This window comes from Strigops habroptila, chromosome 5 (genome assembly GCF_004027225.2).
Source record: "Strigops habroptila isolate Jane chromosome 5, bStrHab1.2.pri, whole genome shotgun sequence".
Taxonomy (NCBI): domain Eukaryota; kingdom Metazoa; phylum Chordata; class Aves; order Psittaciformes; family Psittacidae; genus Strigops; species Strigops habroptila.
The window spans coordinates 13,239,093-13,254,551 of NC_044281.2; the positions used below are offsets into that span (position 1 = coordinate 13,239,093).

General features: G+C 46.6%; 1 protein-coding gene across 5 annotated transcripts in view; it reads left to right on the forward strand.

The window, feature by feature from the left end:
* Positions 1–15,459, forward strand: part of PLEKHM3 (pleckstrin homology domain containing M3) — a 136,744-nt gene that overhangs the window by 12,147 nt on the left and 109,138 nt on the right. For 3 of the 5 annotated variants that reach the window (XR_004389923.1, XM_030488994.1, XM_030488993.1), the window contains 4 exons: positions 205–330; positions 1,120–1,316; positions 5,419–5,611; positions 5,750–5,832. The gene's annotated coding sequence lies outside the window, so the exon portion shown is untranslated. Of the gene's footprint in view, positions 1–186; positions 331–1,119; positions 1,317–5,418; positions 5,612–5,749; positions 5,833–6,223; positions 6,308–15,459 lie in introns of those variants that run through there. The other 2 variants (XM_030488995.1, XM_030488997.1) reach the window with 2 other exon arrangements.

The window sequence follows — 15,459 nt, forward strand, 5'->3', positions numbered from 1 at the left end:
CCAGATCATGTGGGCCTAGTAACCCATTGCTTTACGCATCAGTGTATTAGCTTCCTCGCTTAGATTGCAAAATCCATAGGCAAAGGCAGTTCCTCTGTGTATGTTTAATGATTATACTTCTAAAAAGAAAAAGAGAACATGAACAGAAACTGTGATTAACATGAAGAATGAAATGCTGAAAACAGGACTGATTTTCTGTTTCAGGAGTGTGATCCTCCAGACATTTCAAAAGAGGGAGGAGAAATACACTGATCTTGGAACGCTGCAGTAAGACTCTGGAGCAAGAACAGTATCCACTTCCTAGCTCTGCCATGGCAAGAATGACCTCAGGTATTGTTAATTTCCCTGTACTTAGCTCTCTGTGTATAAAAGGTGATTGCTCTCTCTTTGACTTGCAAGGTTGTTCTGGGATGTTTTGATCCTATAGAGATGAGTCAGAGAAGCATCTATGAAAAGTTTCTTTTGTTACAAAGTTGCAGTTACTGTTGAAATGTTGAAAGGAAAAGGCCAAAATCATGAAAACTTCAAAACTAGCAAGCCCTAAGGAAACAAGGGTAAAATCTTATGGAGCCTGTTTCTTCAAACGAGAGCCTTGTGACTTAATCAGTGGGGAGTTTCCACATATCTTTCTTCTGCTTGTGATAAAGCTTTAACACCAGGACATTTGCCTAAACGGAGAGGGCTGGGTGGGTGCCTATATAAGGAAGTTTGTCATTCTTTACTGCAGCCAAATAAAACCATTTCTCATAACAAAAGAGGCAGCACTGACATCGGGTGGCTCACCAGTTTCTGAGACTACTGTCATATGCAGGTACACAGGCACTGCTTTGTCTCTGTGGTCCATGGGCATATTGTACAGTACAACCTTCTGTTAGGATTGCATCATTTGAAAGTGAGGTAGAATAGCACAATGTCCAGGGCTTGGCTTCAGTGAAAAACCTGCACAAGCTTGGGGCAATAATTTCCTTTTATCGTTCTTTAGTTTTCTCATTGGCTAAAAATGAGTCTAGCAATTCTCAGCCTTGTATCCACAACACCTTGAACACTGTAGCTATATCATTCATTATTCACGTATGTGTGTATCATTACAGTTCACTGTTTGAATGCTGTCTTTTGCAGAGACCTCTTGTCCGCATTTCACTGTTTAAGGGACCAGTGCGCATCTGACCCTGTAACATTGCAAACTGCCTCAGAAGTTGGTCCCTTACAGCTGTTATTTGAAGATGGGGACAGTCTAGGAGCCCTTGGAAGAATTTTAGCTCTATTCTTCTGAAAGTGGCTCTGAAGGATCTCAGAAAAGTGACCACCGCCAGAAGGTAGGAGACATTGGCCTGTGCTAGACCACAGCCTGCCTTTTCCACTGGTGTGGGGAGCGGAGGCTGCTCTGATCCTGCATTCCCAGCAGCATCTCTCAGTCACAGCTGCTGGATGAAGGACAGCAGCCCCAGGTTTTGCTTCGAGAACTTAATCTGCACTGTCGTCCCTCATTACTGCCACTCAGCGCCGTTGTGTCCAGCCATGAAGGGTCACAAGATGACATGAGAGAGGTCGGGCGGGGGAAGTGCATAAAAGGGCCTGGCAAGCACCGGGAAATATGGAAAGGCTAAAAAGAGAACAGCTACCCAAGCGATGCTCCCGGCGGCTCGCTGGGGATGGGGCTGAAAGCGGCTGGGTTCACACTAAGTTTTCCCGGAGGTCACCCTGCAATATGGTAACTCCCAGCTCTGCTGTCAGTGCCCATAAAGGCAGCTCTCCTCACAGGCCGGGGGGGGGGAAGGGAAGGAGGTTTGTTTAGAAGCATTAGTGTGCCCCTCCCCCGGCCCCATTAGCGGCCCTTATTAAACCAACACAGACAAAGAGCAAAGATGCCCTCGTTAATGGAGAGTCTCCGATAATTACTCTGCTCTGCCGCTTCTTTTGGGGCCTGAATGGCCTTTGAATAATGTTTCTCTTGCTGTGGTTGCAGACAATACTCTCGCAGACCGCTTTAAGCGGTGCCAATCCCATTAGCAGAAGAATAGCAGAGCTTTCTGGTTGCGCGGGTGTGTGCGCTCTCGGGGAGGACGGCGGGCTCGCAGTGGGAACGGGGCTGCGCTGCCCACCGCTTCCCTCGCCTCTCTTGCCCTCCACGGCCCGAGAAAGCAAAGCAGGGAAATGCTGGGCGAAACTCCATCTCTGAAACAATCTCCCTATTTAAGCAGGGCCCGAGCCCGGGGGTTTGCGAGAGCCGCGCTGCCCTTCGCTGCAGGAGCGCAGAGACAGGCATGTCTGCTCGCCAAAAGGGAAGGAAGGGAAGAGCAGGGAGGTAGGAGCCCCGCAGGACTGAAGAAGAGGAGTGCCTCCAGCCTTTCCTGGTGTTCCCCAGGCACAGCTCTCCTCCCGCACCCACACGAGACACCAAAGAGTGCCTCAGAGTCTTCCAAAATCAGAATTAGGCTACACTGCTGCTTTAACGTACAGAGGAGATGAGGTAATGGTCATCCCTCTGCATCCAGTTGATTACAGAGCATGGAAATGGCTATACTGGCCAATTTTGGGAGGGTTAATTTTGTGCTGCGCACCCCAAGCAGGAAGCTAATTAGTGTGTTCAATAGGTAGCTATCAACCAAACTTGGAGGAGTTGGAATAACTCTACCTGAGCCTTTCTCTTTGATCTCCCCTTCTGCATGATAAGTGAAAATAGTATATGGCTGGGCTGGCTGCGGTGTTTAATTTAATCATCTGATGATATTTATTTTCACAAACATGAACTCAAGGAACAATTATCGGAAAGGCTTCATCTTGTGCTGAACGTGCCAGTTAACGGCCTTTCTGTGAGGTAATAGCTTCTATGTAGGGAGTCAGTAATTAAAACGTGTGAAAAAAGGCTCCTTCTTCAGAGGCAGCGGGGAAAGACAGCGGGTCTAACGCTCAGCTAGTGTGAACTGGCAAGCCTGTCGATGGCCACAATAAATGGGCATTGCTCCTTCCACATTATGCCAGCAAAGGAAGTGCCCAAGGGGTTCTTGAGAATTTTCCCAGTTTGAGCAAGATGTTTGGATTCTTATCACAGGAGCCAAACCCTGGAATGCATGGTACAATGATCTGGCCTTTGGGAGGTGATTCTGCAGCAGTCATGGGAGATGTTCGGATCTAAAGAACACTTGGTCCTGCAAACTCTCCCACAAGGAAAGCAGCTAAGTTTCTAGTGTTAACAGGTAGAGCCATTTTCTCCCTCTTTCTGTGTTAACTCTCTAGACTTCCAGAATTATAATCTAAAAGCCAAGAGAAAGCTGACATTTGAGACATTCCAAGCAGGAGGAAGATGAGTTCCTGTATGTCTTCATCGTGTAGAAATGTAGAGCACAATTTGTTTACTCGTCCAGTTAACCACCAGATGGCTCTAGGCACTCTGCTCGGTTTTGGGCCACATGTTAATGGTTGGTGAGCAAGGGGCACAAAGCTGGAAGTCAAGCTGTGTGGAAGGTTCTGTTGGATAGCCACCACCATATCTTTAACCAGTATATCCTGCTTGAAACAGCTCATGATTTCATGTTGGAGGAAGGTGATATGCTTCAATGATGAAAACTGCAAAATCTGGAGGTTGCATTTTTAAATATATATGTACATATATGTGTAGTAATAACAACAATTTTTTTTCCAAGGTTAATATTTCTTCAGAATTAGTGTGTTATCCTGCAGCTTTTAAGGATAATATTGTTCATTAATGCCCTTCCACTGGCGCACAGAGTGCAGGAAGAGAAATCTCAACCAAACTAGAGGAAGAAAACGTAGATTCGCCTCAGATTCAGTTGTTTTAAGCTGTGGTACAGGGATATGTGATGGATCACAGATATAAAAATGTGATTTAAAAAGGGGATGACATCTTCTCTTCCTGTCAATGAAATGGTGACAATTGCTTAAAAAGTGCTTCTCAGATAGAATTTAAAACTTGAACCTAAACTGTTCCCTAGCAGCCAGCATAAGAAAGGTGCATGTTAATTGCATTTTGTCTAGGAAATGGAAAGTGTTGCCTATCCCAGTACCTTTGCAAAGGGTTTCCAGCAGGTAAGAACAGAGTTAGGAATATCTAGAGCTGGGGGAAATGCTCCTTAAGGAGCTGAGAAGGACAAAATATTAGACCAGTATCAGCCTCTTTCACTGTGTGTTCCCCCTCTGTTTTGGGGGAACACAATGTTTCCTAGACCCTACAGCGCACCAGGCAGTGTTGTGAGGATGGAGCGTGGGGGAGCTTGGTGCTGGCTGGCCCCAGGGAAGCATCTGGCAGGGCATGGAGCCCTGGCAGGAGGTGCCTTTCCCATCTCCTGCACAGAACAGTGCTGGGGACTGCACAACGCGAGCCATTGTAAATGCCTGAATGTGTTTGGCAAATGAGGTCCCGAGGAGCCCCGTGGGGCAGGCTTGGGCTGTAGGAAAGAGAGGGGGCAGGAATAGTGCCTGGCTGCACTGAATGCCTGGGACTTGACTTGGCTGCTAAGACAACTGGGATTGTTTTGGGTTCATGGCATGTGGTTACTGTCCTGCTGGATTTATGGCTGCCAAGTGTCTCTGGGAGTCTGTTTTTGAGTAGAGGGCTGATTGTTCTTGATCAAGGCCTCTCTGCTGTCCTCCCTTAAAAAGAAATGCCATCTATGTCCTCCTGCAGCCTGAAATAACTTTTTCCACTACAGGTGGAAAATGATAGATGGGCCACTTCCTAGAAAACTATCTAAGGATAATGTAATGTTAAACACAGGCAATTTCTCTTCAACACAGCAGTGAAATCAGAACCAGGGGAAGGATGGATTTAACACTTCTCTTTGAGCTCAGCCCACACCACCTACCTGCGCTGCTACCCTGACATTTGTGTCCCTGCAGGTGATGGACCAGTGTGCCCTGTGCCTCCTGCATGAGTATGCTGGGCCTGGAAGGGGACTTGTACTTCATAGTTGGCAGAGGGGCAACATCATGAAGCATTGTCAGACCCGGGAGACCTAGAGAGCCTCTTTCCTTCTGAGAAGCCCAAGAGATAAATGCTTTAGTACCATTTGAGGAAAGGCTGGATGGCAATAAATATCACGGCAAGTGATGGTACTGCCTTGTCCCTTGAGGGATCGCAGTGCAAACACTTGAATTAGAATTAAAAGATCAATCTTTGAGTGTTACACGGTGAAGAACCCATTCATCTTTAGGAGCAGGACTTGAGATGTATGGTGCTCAAGTAATACATTATTTGTAAAGGCTAAGATTAATTAGTTTTCAGTTGGATAACCAGGTATTTTCTTCTGCCAAAGGCTTTCATTCCTCCTTGCTGTCACTGAAATGAGATAACCCATATGAACACAACTTTGTTAATTGTGCCAGTCACGTTTTGCAGTCTACGTGAACCGGTTGGTGTGTGAGGATGGAAGCTAACCTAACTCCTGCCTTTTGTTGTAGGTTGTGAATCCTCTGTATGGACTCCGCTCAGCACCATGTTTTTGTGCAGTTACATTGGAGCACTGCCCTTGTCTCTCTGCGCAGCACCGCTGGCTGCATTGGACCACAGTGAAGCAGCACAGTGCCTGTGATTTTAGATATGTGCACGGCAATACTCAGAATTGGTCTGAGTACAGCAGATGTTAAAATTCAGGTACATCCCCAATCCACATGTGGGTATTTTTTGCAATGAGGTTATTTTTGCATTGCCAGGTGGGGTACCGTGCCACACACCAGAGAAATCAGCCATTTGTTATTGTTGTGTAACTTTTCTCTTTTCTTTGGGTAACAGGTCCTGCCACAGATCTTTTTGCTGCCCTGTGGCAACACGAATCCACGCACTGCCGTGCTGCTCCCTGCAGCCTTCACACCTCAGTAAGCGTGCTTGCACTTCGGATGGGTAAAAATCCGTTTAGGAGTTTGTGTTATCCATCTCTCCGGAAGTCACAAATCAGCTCCTTGCGAATCTCAGCGGCTTTAAGCAGTGTTACCCCTTCTGTTTATATAGGAAAACCTGAAGGTATTTCTATCATTACTTTTAAGGGGAAGTAGGACCCGGTGCGTTCCCGCACCCGCGGTGCCGCCGAGCGGCTCTCCCGCCGCCACCCGCGCTGCCGCCGGGCCGCAGGGGACCGGCCGCCGCCGCGCAGCGCTGCCCGCGGCTCCCGGAGCGCGGCGGGCGGCGGCGGCGGCAGGAACCTTGGTGCCGCGGAGCCGTTTCCCGCGGCGGCCGGGACGGCTTTGCGGCAGGACGCGGCCCGGCAGCGGCGCGGCGGCGAGGAGGGGCCGTGGGCTCCGCGCCGGGAGCCCCTCCTGGGAGCAGAGGCAGAGCGCGGCCCCCGGGCGGCAGGTAAATACTCCCTTTGGTCCGTGGTCGGTGCGGGGCTCGAAGGGTCGGCGAGGTTCCGCGGCCCCCCGCGGCGCGCAGCCGGGCCGGGCTCCCCGCAGTCCCCGCCGTGCTGGCTGCGGGCTGCGTGCGGGGACCCGGGCGCGGCCGTGCTTGCGCTTGTAGCACAAACACGCCTGTAGTCATGTGTCCATCTGGAAAGGCACCGCTCCCGTGTGCGCAGAAAGGCCCGGGCTGTAGTTTCCCCCCACCCATAGGTGCTCACGATCCCAGCAGGAATTTTGGGCTGCTCCCCATCGGTGGGATCAAACTCCAGTATGTGTAGGCACAGTGTGCAGGCATCCCTCTGTATTCTAATAGCCCAGAGTATGACATAATGCTGTGGCCTTCTTACACTGCAGTAGAATTGCTGCTTTTATGGAGCAAGCACGCAAAACACGGCCAGTGGAACTATACCTTCTGGAATCAAATAGGCCTGACAGGAGACAATCTGTTCTGTGGGAATGTGTGCTAGCAGGAGTATCAGTGAAGATGTTAGGATCACTGGCATCACAAGGTAAGATGTAAGTGAAGAAACTCAAGCTTGGGTTTGTGTAAGGAATCATGACTTGCTCCTGATCAGTTTTAGGTTCTGCATTTACACCCCCGATCCCGCAAAGATCTAATTTTAGGCACTGCATACTCTCACTAAGTGACTACAGAAAATGACATTATGTAAGAATAAGAAAGTATCTGAATCTTAGCAGGACCTATGATCATACACTTTAAGCAGCAGTAGTTTTCATCTTGCCATTTTCAAGACTTATTTATCCAAAATTAGTGAATTAAATTTGGGATTAAAAAAACCTAGAAATTTGAAACTTGAAACAGGGCGCTACATAGTGGAATGAAGGATTTTATCAGTCTGCAGTAGCTACGTACATCATTCTTGCAGAATCTTACCAGGCTAAAGTCACCTTATGTGTGAACATTTCAATTTCATCAGATGTTTTGCGGCTTCCACTGGGCTTCTGCTAAGATCTCCTGTAATAAAGTTATAGTTCAGTTTGAAAACAGCAAGTGTTTGTGCTGAGTAGGACTGTAGCAGTACATGGGGCTATAGCCAGGCTGCAGGGTTGGCTGTTGTGGCAGGGCTGCCAGGACCGGAGGGTTTGGGCTGATGTGGTAATTTGCCGAACTTCAGCACTATTTGGATCATTGTTTCCGTTCCTTCCCTTGCCTCTCTTCCCCTAATAATTAATGTGCCAAACCACTGTGGTCCTGGCTGTTTAAAAGACAAGAGGAGGTCTTAGTTTGAGGTTCAAAATGAGTTTGTTATTAAACACTGTATTTCCATCAGTGTCAGCTTTCAACCACTTATAGTTACCGGAAATCCAGGTCTCACTGTGGAAAGGCTTGTACTGTCCCAGCTGAGCTCTTTGGGTGCCATGGTTAGAGAGAGGAGTTGGCTACAGTCGCAGATCAGAGCTACTCAGAAAGCTGTGTGCTGGGCAGATTCGGATGTCAGGTGTATTTTCTTACAGCCATAGCATGATCTCAGGGTAAAACTGTCTCTTGTGTTCTTGTGGGAGATGCTGTTTCTTACGCTTCTTCTGGCCTCTGGCGCAATGGCAGCTGTTATTTCCAGCTGTGGGCTTATACTGGGCTATGCTGGAGCCTGGTCATTGCTTCCTGCTTGCTGTGCCTCAAACAAACTACACTGCAGAGCTGAGTAAAAATTGTGTAGTCTGGCATAGGTGGTAAAGGATTCAGTTATATTGCTATTTATACCAGCTACTGCTTCATCTAGAAAGGTCCCAAAGTGTCTTCTGAGTCCTAGTTATAAGGAAATAAATGTCTTCATCTAGCAGCCCCCCTTCTGTATGTCCTTCATTGCTTAAATGCAGCTACCTTGGGGTGCAGGCGGACATTGCAGCACACAACAGCTGAAAGCTCAGCAGCCTGATTTCCAGCAGGCTCTGTAAATGAGTCCTGGAGGACAACATCCTCAAGAACAAAATTTGCCTTTTATTTCTGTTCAGAACTCACAGGATCAAACTAGTAATGTCTTAATTTCTGACCTCTTGTCTCCTAGCAGAAGACAAGCTGGTACATCAGGGCAGAAATATTAGACTGAGTTGTGCTGGTTGGTATTTCTTGAATGTGCAGTTGAATCATCTTTCCTTTTGTACTGGAGGAGGTTTGTATTGCCCCTCTTCGATACCCTGTTCCCTGACAGTCTCTGTATTCTTTGTGCTCAAATAGGGGGGTACCAGGCTGTTCTGTGGTGTCTCTCTGCCTGGCTGAACAGGCAGGAGTTCTTGTAGTCAAGGACAGCATGTAAAATACAAGTTACACAACTTTAAACAAACCTGTACACACAAAGCAAACAAATCCAAGCATGGAAATCACTCACCCTCCCTTAGGTGGTTATTTGAGACTACAGGTATGTTTAAGACCACACATCTGCGCCTCAGGCCAAATCACTGCACTGCTTCATTCTCTTTGTCCATGTGGATTTTTGTGTCTGAAGTGTGAATTTGAGGTGTTTGCATCCACAAGATCTGCAGGGCTGGTGCTAGGACTCACGAGAGCCTCTGTTCCCCTACATGCCTGACATCCTTACCTGTGAAGTCAGCCAGCCAGCAGGCAGCATGCATAAGGAGGTAGTCTGGATTTTAGTTTGATGTGACCTGCGAAGGTGCCCACATGCTGATGGGTTTGGCTGGCCTGCAGCCTGGGCTGGTAGCAGCTAACTCCCCTCCGGTCAGTCTGCTTTGCTTTCTTTTCCTTTCCTTGCCAAGGGTCTTTCATCCCTTCCCAAGTCTCAGTCCAGCTACCGAGATTTCAAATGGTTACTCATCCAAGGGAAGTAATACAGCCTCTCATTAGTGGTGGTGCTCCCCAGCCAGGAGGGATGTGTGTCAGATGGCTGCAAAGCAAAGGAGTCAATGATAAAGATGTGGGGAGAGCTGTACAGCAGCCAGTCTCCAGAAACATAAAAGCTTTCTATGGTCAGTCTTCCTCCACTGCTGGGTGCTCCTCATCCTCTGGACCCACTTTGTTCTGGTGCAGCAGGCTGTTGCATACTTTTCAGCTTAGAGTTTCTTGCGTTTTAATTACGGTTTCTGAAGTGCAGTTCAAATTAAAGATAATGTATACTATAAGCACTGTTTATTATCCATTGCTGTGTGCTCATCACTGGATGAGCTGTTCTGTGGCAGTGATGTGTTTGTTCCCCACGCAGGGAGGATGCCTGTGGAGCTTGCTTGTTAAAGCCACTGGGTCAGATCAGCAGCTGGGGAAAATCTGTGCTTCACAGAGCGAGACTTATGTATCCTCACTAAGGATCTGCTTCCCCTCACAGAATATGGCATTCATCTTCCTCCCTGGTTTTACCTCTTTCTTGATTTCATCTTTTCCCAGTTAGTTGTTTTGTTTTCTGTAGTATGGAAGAGATCACTGCTGTTTTTTAGCCTGACCCTGGTGAGGCACCAAGTTAATTGCAGCTGTTCCTGCCCTTTGCCTCTCCCTGGGTTTAGCAGACAGGATATGGGAGCTCTTATTCACTGATAAATGTTGACAATCAATTCCATCCTAAGGGCAATGAGACTATAGCAAACAGATGGGCTTGTAACATGGAAATACTTAGGCTTACAGTTATCCTCCCTAGAGCCTGGCCTTACACCTAACCATTCCTGACCACAGAGCTTCTTTCTCCAGTTTTCGTGAACTTTTCCTGCATATTGTCAGTGGTTTTGTGCAGGAATATCAGTCAAAGCTATTTATGTGAGACACTTTAAAAATTGGGATCATGTGATAATTTTAAGCAGTTACTTTCTCAGCTGTGTGTTGGGGAAAGAGGCTTTTGAAGAGGGGCTTTAAAAATGTGACCTATAGACATTTTCCTGGCCATGTTAAACCAACTGTTGACTGTCTTACGACAACATCTTTGAACCTGTGATCCCCTGTTCTGTATGAAAAGTTTCTTGTAGTTTTATCTTCTTTCTGAGACACTGTAAATTTCATCCAGACATTTTAATGATGAATCTAACAAGCCTGTGTGCTGTGTTGCTCACTTGGTGTACACAGCAGTAAATCACCTGGGGTTTTGGAATCACTTGGGGAGAATGCTTGCCTTGTGCTGAGGGAGCAAAACACAGCCAGGATGCAAGAAAATTCAGTAATTTGCACAGAGGCAGTGTCCCAGCTGACACTTGCTCCTAGCAGTCATCCCTTATGAAATTCCTAGTTAGCAGTTGCGTCTCCAAGTAGAGTATGAGAGACAAGCAGGAGTGCAGCTTTCAATCACAGCTCAGAAAACTGGCCGCTGTATGCATGGAATTCATAAATGCTAGGAGTATTAGTGTTTTGGACCAGGACTGCTCTTTGGCTATATATGGATGGCACACAGTACAGTGGATCTGACTGGGGATGTTGTAAGCTGAGGCTGCAAGCACAGGAGGTATGATACTATGCTTCTTGTACAGCTAAGGGAGAGAGGGCTTGGACTGGGAGAGAGACCTAGGTGCCATCATGCTTTGAACAAGCTTCTGGTCAGAAAAACATGAGAATGTTTGCTGAGTAGGCCTTGCTGTGCTGTAGATAAGTGCAGCATCTTCCACATAGTTACAGCAGGGGGCTACTAGGAAGAGGGCACTCCAGAATGCCTTGCATTGTGCTGCCACTCAGTTCTTCAACCATTCTGTGCCAGTGATGTATAGAAGTTCATAGGCAATGGTAAAGACTCTGTATGTGACAGTCAGCCATCTGTGCATCCTCATTCTCTCTTCTATCCATTCAGGTGTGCCCAACTGACAAATACAGCTCAAATACAGCTAAGAGGTAGTATCTATGTCTTCAGCTTCATAGCTTTTTTCAGGGATTCTGCACAGCAGAGCCCAGTTTTCAGGGACCGTCATTGATCTAAGTGTGTCCCATTTAGATTCTGGGCAATACTTGGCTATGTGACCCACAGAGCTATGTCAGAAATCCTTGTAGCAGCAAAATCCATAGGCTATGATTGCTCAAGGTGTCACTGGAAGACATTCAAGTCACAGGTTGAGGTTGCTCAGGCTGACAGACAGAAGAGCTCGTTATGTACTAGCTGCTCAAGCCCCAGTGGGTTGGTTGTATTCAAAGCTGTACATCCATCTTTTCTTCAGGGGACCTGTTGTACAGACCAGGCTTGTCTGAGCCCGTAAACTGGACTGTAGTGGTCTAGGCCTGCAACATGACAGAAATAAAGGTCCCTGAGGCTGCTTGAGTTTGCTCTGCTGCCTAATTGTTACCTAATTGAAAGAATGTCTCTTTCAGTTTTCCTTCTTGGCATTGGAGTTTCAGCCCCTGCAGTGCAGTGCAAGGTAAGCAGAGCTGGTTCCCACAGCCGGTTCCAGGGTGCTGAGAAGGGGGTAGCACAAGCTCTCCAGTGGCTGAGGCACCCCTGCTCTCTGTTTGCATACAGGTAACTTGTAAACCTCCCCTTGTGTTCTTGAGATAAAATCTCAGAAACACCCAAATCTTTGCCAGGAATTTGAGCATAACAGTTATTAGGAATCACTGAGACTTGGGGGACCTTTAACATTGTTACCTGCCTCTTGTTGTCTTTTGGTGGCTGAGAGCTCTTCTCATTTATGCATTTTCTTCTGAACACATTGCTTGTGATCATCATCAATTGTTCCTTTCTAATTCTCTCTCCAAATACAAGAGAAAAGGGGAAGTGTATCACTCTGCATCACTCTGATATGTATGCATCTATTACCTTTGTACTGAAGAGGAGGTCCCGTGAGCACCAAAACCAACAAGACTTCTTATCAAGCTTTGCAATGCCTCCTATTCTTCCTTCCTGCTTTCCCCCTCTGCTTCCCTGTGCTTTCAGATCCATCTCACACTAGCCACTTGTGCTGTGGAGAGACCTATGTGGTAGCACTGGCCTCCTAAAAAGGTTAAGGGACTGAGTTTTGCCTGCTTCTCCCTTAGCAGGAGGGTGACTTTGCCCTGTTTCCTGTCCAGGGTTGAACAACAGTTCAAGAGCTTCATCTTCAAAGACACTCCTACTTTGTCACATCTAGTTGAAGTTGCTTGTACAGCTCGAGAGGAGAATAAGTGGCAGATGGGCAGGATGGTGGCATAAATCCTGTTTCCTTAGGAAACCAAACTGAAAGTTGCTGCTTTTATGTAAACTTTTTGTGTGGATTGGTGGGCTAAATGGATCTCTTCAGTCACTGAAGAGACTATCATCCTAAATATATGCTGGCTCTAGCTTTCTCTCCTGCCTGAGCTACAATGAAATCATGTGTAAGCTGGGGGTACACAGCGAATGCCTGTTGTGGTGGTGTGTATCACCTGCAAGATTGCTTTCTACCCTTGCCTTTTCCATGCTTTTTAACTTTTCTCATGCGATGCCAGGTATTTTTCCTGGCCTCTGAGGGTCCAGAAAAGCACATCAGGGAGTTAAATGATCAATTCCAGTGTACATGCCTTCGCATTTGTCATCCGTGATTTTTCTCTGCTGTCAGGCTGTGCTGTCACCTAGGTTAAGTCCTTTTGGCTTCTCTAAGGGAAGTAAATTGAACTTCTGTCTCACGTGGCATGACCAGCAATCCTTGCTCTTTTACTCAGCCATATGAGTAACGTGGCTACTGTAAGCTCATGGTAGTAAAGATTTACTCATGTTGTAAGTGCACACTAATTATCTGACTGCTGCACATTCACGGATGAAAGCTCTGTCTGCACTAAGCAGACATACAGAAAAACATGTTTTTCAGCTGCTGCAATCCCTGTGTCCAGCATTTTTTGCTAAGTACAATACACCATGTTCCTTCACCTTTTCCTAGCAAGAGTAGGAGCCTAGATGAGCTATTAGGTGCTTCCCATAAAAAATCCCTACTTACAGTTGCGTATAGCTTTGGCAGTCTCTAAGAGTTTGGACTGATGCTTCTCTCTTCCTATCCTGTTCACTGGTTTAAGCTGAATGTCTTTGGAAAATTTCAGGTGTTTCCAAGTAACGGTAAGTAAGGCAATACATTTTATAGCAATTTAAAAAGAGTTCATCCCATCGTATTCTTTGCTTTTTTTTTCCACTTCATGTGAAGGAATTGATTTCCACTCCTGGAGGAGATTCTGATGGAGCTGTTCACTGCCATATCAAAGTTTGCTTTCATTTCATGCATGAAATCTGTGCAGACGCCTGAATTAAATTTTTGTTGTGTGCCACTGTCAGAACATGCCAGATTGTTTATGGAGGGTATGTGATTGCAGAATCCCAGCACTGGTGGGAATTCTGGCACAACTCTTTCTTTGATCTAAGGAGTTTCTTGGTGGAGTAGGAAGGAATGAGCCCACCACCACTGGGGTCACCTTTCACATCTGTATTGAGCAGGACAAACAGACTAGTTTGGAAGGTATGAATGCTGCAATTTGTGAACTGTGTGATGCACGGGGCTGTCATCTTCTCATGACCTTATGATTCAGCATCTTACTGGATATGAGGTCAGTTAGTTTGACATCACCACGCTTCGCTGCATGACACTGGATTGCTCCAGACTCACAGGATCCAGAGAAGCATGCAGCCACATGAAGCCTCCAGCATTTAGAAATGAACCTGTTAAATGTAAGTGTAAATCCCCCTGCTCCTTGCTTTCCACCTTATCTAATGATTTAAAATAAAGAACAGAGCAACATTGCATCTGCTACCACTGAAATTCTTCAGTGGCATGTCACAAGCCCTTCTGGAGTGATTGCTGCTCCAGTGCCTTGAGTGAGCAAAGCTGTATTCTCTGCCAACCCCTGTGAAACAGCACCTTTGAATGGGCCAGCCTGTAGCTTTCACTGTTGGCATATGATTATGTTAGTGCTGGTTTTGTTTGAGTGAATGCCTGTTGCAGTTTTACAACTTTAAAATATCATTCTTGCTTTAAAGACATGCCATAGAATGATGTAGAGTAAGTGAACTGTTTGCACTACATCATGTCCCTTGGCCTGTTCTGAAGCTAGCAAGGTCTAAGGTACCAGGGAGCAGAATGCTGTTCTGGTGTTACTGGCAGGAGCGAGCTTCGAGTGTGAACTCCCCGCTGCATTAAGCTGACAATGCAGGTGTGCCCAGGATGACTTTGTTTCTCATTGCCATCAGCTGGCACAGTTGCACAGCTTTGCAATTTTCCCATACAACTCTGGTTTGAAACCACTCCAGATCTGTTTTGTTCAGCCCACTGGGTTGGTTCTGGCTCTGCCTTTGGTGTCTTACTCTGTTTACTTTTCAAAGCTGATCCTAGTCGTGGTTTACTGTGAGGCTGGTGAAGTGAATCCTTGCAAAGAGATAAGGGGGGAAAGATCCCAGTGTAAAGGCTTGACGTTTCCAGAGTTATGTATGTGATTATTGCTTTTAAAAGTTATTTGCTTGGAGTGTGTTTGTAGAGATCATGGTCTGAACTGCTGATCTGTTAGGAGGGAGAATGTGCTGCTGCTTTTGAACCCAACTGTGTCATGGCTGGCCGCAACTGAAGCAGGGATGGGTGGAAGCCAGATGGGGATTGCAGAAGGGGTTGGATTGTACTATGGGATTCTGTGCCCCCTTCTTGGGGGAGCTGCTGGCCTCCTTTGTCCCTCTGGCTTGCTATAGGAAAGGGTGCCTGTTTAAATGACTTTGCTAATAGAAGTTTGGCAAATAGACTGTTCTGGATTAAAAAGAAGAACCTTAAATAGAAGTATTATCTGTGTTTGATGCTGTTTAATAGATGTTTTTTCCTGCTAAGTGTAAATCTTCATGAGTCCTGGTATCACTTCAGCAGCATTCGCAAGCTAATGAGCTGCTAATTATCAGCCCTGCCCAGGCTAATTAGTTCTGTTAAGAGTGGATGAATCTAGGCAGAACTCTGAGCTAATACAGTTTTGCTGCTTCTAGGACTTGAGCTGATGTGTTCAAAACTGGGATGTAGTTCACTGATTTTGGACTGTTCTGTATGTACAAGCTCTAGGTACTGTGATTTCTTCTAGCAGCCATTGGAGTTGTTCTCCCACTAGCATGAATGCCCAGTCTCCAGGTGCCAAGAACTTGCACATATTTGACTTGATTTCCTCAGTTTAGCCATACCTACTGTGCACTTCCCTAGAGCATGGCAGCACTGTGGATGGAGCTTCAGCAGGGTGAGGTTAGAAGACAGCAGGCTTGGTGTGTC